Here is a 5000-nt window from a genome sequence, read left to right as displayed (position 1 = left end):
AAGTGACCTGGCGTTGGCTCTGAGCGGACTGGCCAGCACGAGTGCAGCTGTGCCCGTGTCTGTGGCGCTGGACACATGGGAGACCAGAGCCAGCCACTGACCTGACACTAACATGCCTAATATAGATCTGTGTCCAGTGGTGTGGCAGCAAATCTACAGCAATGCATATACTACATGCAGCTTTGAATGCTAGGGCGCTAAATATTTTAGAATATTTTGCTCGTTCTATACAAAGCGCTCTTTTTTTTATGTTGGACGCAGGACTAGGATGAGTCATTCATTCATTCATTGTGGTAGAGAAGAACTTTTGAAGAAAGAACAAAATAAACAAAGGAATAAAGAAAGAAAGACAGAAAAAGTACACACGAAGAATAAGAAAAGTTCACAAAGTATACAAAGCGTACTGTATACAAAGACACCCTTGTATACAGTGGGAAGAGAATATAACAACACAGTGATATGATAGACAGGCAAGGTACAGTAGTGTTTGACAGAGAAAGAGAAATAGAGAGATAGATGGTAATGCATAGGGTACCACAGAAGACTGGCACACTGACTGTGTAGACCTGAGTCCAGACCCAAGGCCACAGGGTGGGTCACTCGGTTAGGAGCTGTTGTTGAAGTGACACAGAGTGAGAGCGTTACTCATTGATGAGGCAGGAGTTCTCTCCACTTTCATCCACTGCTCTGAAAACACCATCACGTACCTCTTTTTTTCCTCTCCATCTCAAAGGTTTGCTCCTCTGGCTTTTGTGGGAGCCCTACCTTTCTTTTTATTCTCTCAGAAGTGCTCCAGGTGGTTTATGATGTGGGCTCTTTTGTAGATAAGGACAGTGGCCTGGATGGGAATGACAATCCCTCTGAGGAGAAACTTCTGGAAAGATGACCATGAGGTGTCCTTGACTGTGTCTGCTTCAGCTACTGCCACATCCACATAAAGAGATACTTAAAAACTCACTCAAATGAGAACTCCTGCTAGACTTTTAGTGTATTATATTCATTGTGTGGGGATGGATGGGTGTGTCAGTTAGCAGACAAGATGGCTTGGAACCATGTCCAAAAACAACACACAACACACATCAACCTCCACAAAGACTTTTTGAGTGTATGTGTGTGTGACGATGAAAGCATGATGGGTAAGCCGACACACCTGTGTTTAAACAGGCTTGTTGCCCGAGGGCAGATACGTGGGCACCTGCCACCCACGCTCCATGCCCCCCTCACCCGCCCTGACCCTCCGCACCCATCAGGCTTTTGAGAGAGGCTGTTGTGTCTTTCCAATGCTGTGTGACGGGCTCGGACGCAATCAGCACGGCCATCTTAAAGGCCTTTCCCTTTCCAACACCACACAATGCACGTCTGCTTGAGTCCTTTGTACTGTAGTTGTGGCTAGCCAGAGGCGACGCGTCGGTAAATTTAGGCAAACTCACGCAGTTGGAAATGTAGGTTAGAATGGTCAGATGGAAAGATCAAAGATGGCCCAGTGATAGTGTGTGTATAGAACTGGGTGTTCCTATGTGAGAGTATGCTGTAGGACACGTATAAGAGGAGGTGCTATGGGTGGCTAAGTGATGTACACACTCAAATATCCCCACACACACACCCCAACCCCGAATCATACACACAATCACATCACCTGAAACTGACACCACTACAGTCCAGAGGACCATATCAAGCTGTTCGCCATGGAGATAGACTCACCTCTGGAGTTCCTGACCCTGGAGGCGCAAGGCTCGGGGGGGCTGTATGCCCTCGTTGTCGTGGCACTCTTTCCTCTCTCCTACTGGCTTTTCGGAGAAAGTGAGTAACGCACATTCGACGCTCGTCTCGTCTCTCACCTGCTATGCCCTCCTGCAGGTTCGGCCTGAAGAAGACTTTCCATAACTCGTTTTTTATCCAGTTGGAAGGTCAGATGGTCACTTGTTAATTTCAGAGATGAAAATGTCAGAGTAGAAGTTCTTTCATTTGGAGCTGCTGAAGTTTCAGAGAAATGTGATGACTCATTCTGCTGATATCAGTAAGTGCGGCTTCATTTTGGTTCATCATGGCCAGCCAGCCAGCAGCTGAGATAAAATATTGTTTTTTGTTTTCGTTTTTTTTGTTTTGTTTTTTTGCTGTATGGCTTCAGGTGTGTGATGGATACCAAACTTTGATTTTGTTGGTAGGATGAATAAGCTTTGAACTGAAAGTGGTACCATAGCCAAACAGTTGTAGTCTGAGGCAATCAAAAATAAAAAATGTCATGTACTGTATGAGAAACTGCTTGGTACATTTGTAACGGGGTCACGTTTATTTTGCATGCTACCTTTCGGGTAAAAAATCATGTGTTTGTGGCCTGATGTTAGTCAACACTTCAACAGCAATATAATCATCCTTTGGCGGTTGACACTGTGTACCTGTTCACAGTAGGCCTCTGCGGGATGTCTCCAAAAATCCGCAAAAAATAAGTAAATAGACAGGAAGATAAGATATTGTCAGACTCTGAGTAGTGTTGTCTGACAGCAGCTGGAAGAAAGGACTTGTCGTATCTCTCCTACATGTATTGTAGCTGAAGCAACCTGTCACTAAAGCAGCAGATATGCTCGGCATCTCGTATGATACTGCATACAAAAATCATGCCTTAAAATATGCAGTTATTTTTTCTCAGAATTGTGTGTCTTGAACAAGTGCTGACCGTCAGTAACCAGTGGTGTGTACCTTTCATCCACCTGCACACATCTCCCACCTGGATCCCAACAACAATCCCCCGATGCCCATCTCCCGCAGTGCCCTGTCCATCCAGCAGGGGTCCTTGTCTAGCTGAGGGAGCCTGCAGCCTGTTGGGCTTTTGAAGGGCATCGTGTCTCCGTCATTAGAGCCGAGCCGAGCCGAGAGCGTCAGTCTGACGGCTGTCCTGGCCTGTCGCGCCGGCCTGTCATTACCGGCTCCCAGTGACAGTGTGGGATGGCCTCATCCATGGAGATGGCAAACCGACTCACAATAACTAGTGGCGCGCATTACTATGCCTTCCAGCATTTGCATTTGTGAGGGGGTGTGTGAGAGTGTGTGTGTGTCTGTGTGTGTGTGTGTGTGTGTGTGTGTGTGTGTGTGTGTGTGTGTGTGTGTTTGAGAGAGAGAGAGAAAGAGAAAGAGAGAGAGATGGACCTGTGAGCCTCTAGGTGATACATTTCTGCAAAAGTCATTTTTTACTTTATGACCACTCTCTCTCTCTCTCTCTTTCTCTCTCTTTTCCCTCGAAAGTTATGGCTATATGCGGGAAGCTGGCCTGGCTTTTTCTCCCTGTTGCTTTTGCTTGCCGATGCAGCAATGCTGTATACATACCCTTCAACCCAGTCGTTGTAAATACAGATTAACAGCCAGACAAGCACACAGCACACAGCATGCTCCCTCTGAAGCGGCACACAGACGGCTTTCTCTATCTCCCTCTTTCCTGTTGAGCTTCCCTCCTCATGGTCAAATGGATTGCATCTTTGAGACATCAGCGAAAGACTGCACTGAAGAATGGCATCATAGAAAAGTATTGATAGATACAGTACAGTATATTTTTTTATAGGTTATTTACCATTTATTTCTTATTTGAAATGAATAGTTATGATTACACTTATTCTTTATATGGTGTAATGTAGATCTACTATATATCTAGTGGTGCATTGGAAGAACAATTACAGCATGTAGGAATGGTGCCTTTGCCCAACTGTGAGCAGTTATTGTGAAAGATTAAACTCAGTGCTTGTGTATCCTAATCATATCTTGTGTCTCCGGGGTCTGGAGCCAGTGGCTGTAAAAGGCAATTTGGCCCCAAAACATTGCAGTTTAACGTTCTGCAGTCCTGTAGTTTTAAGTATTATAGCCCAAATAATCCAGCATCTGCAGCATTACCTGTGACTTGCTTGTCCACTTAGTAGACTTTATGAATACTTTAAGGACTGTTACTTGTCTCTCTCTATTAAGTTCAGCATGGAGCATTTCAGCTTACCTTCCTCTTCCCTGTGGAGTCCATCTTATGGGCATTATGCGGGCATGGAGGAGCAAGCAGTCGGTCTGAACTCACTTCACAAAACTGCATTTACAAGTATGCATGATTTTGGATAATAATGGAGAATAGCTGCTAAAGATTAGTGACTTTCACCATCTTAAGGAATCAACATATTTAACCATTATGACATGCTGTTAGAGAAAGGAACCTTTTCCATTTCTCTGTTGTTGCTCAAGTGAGAAGGTTTTCTCGCAAACTGTCTCTGAGACAGCCTCTGCGCCCTGACCAAATTGTTGCAATTACAGTAGCTAAAGCATAGCAATTGCCCTGTTTTTGAAAGCTGTAGTCGCTATCTTTGAACAGAATATCTGCCGCTCGTTAAACAAATCTTTGCTATCTCTACCAAGAGCCACTCCACAGAGAAATGAAAATGAACCGAGGAATATTACCTGCAGTATTATGCACAATTATAACATCCTCTTCAACTCAACAGCTTTAGCTGTCATTCACCTGGGGGTTTGCGATGCCGGGCTCTGAGTGCCTCTCGTTTATCAGACCCCCCCCCCCCACCTTCCTCCCTACCTCCCCTCCCCTCGGAAGATCAAATGTAAAAAGCAAAGTGATGAGAAGAGAGCCTCACAATGTGCTAGTCATATCGAAAAAACAATTTGGAAAAATCAATGGGCGCACCGCTCAGAGTGGCATTTATGGTGTGGGCACTGCGCTCGAGCCTCACCCTCCTCCTGTGCAAAGAGGAGGAGGAGGAGGAGGAGGAGGAGGAGGAGGAAGGCTTTGCATATGCAGCTGTGCCTGGATACTCCATCATGCAGATCTGCAGCCAATTTTCTTTCTCCTGAAACCCTGTGGCATTTTTTTGCAGTAAAAAGAGAGATGGGCTTGAATTCCAGCTCTCTGGTGTACAGCTCAAGCTGCAACAGTTGATGAAATGGAAAGAGGTCTGTCTCTGAAGTCGCCCCGCTGTTGTGTTTTAGCTACAGCTTTGTTGCTTAGCAAAATGTGAGCT

Source organism: Sardina pilchardus, chromosome 18 (genome assembly GCF_963854185.1).
Source record: "Sardina pilchardus chromosome 18, fSarPil1.1, whole genome shotgun sequence".
Classification (NCBI taxonomy): Eukaryota; Metazoa; Chordata; class Actinopteri; order Clupeiformes; family Clupeidae; genus Sardina; species Sardina pilchardus.
This window is presented reverse-complemented; position numbering follows the sequence as displayed.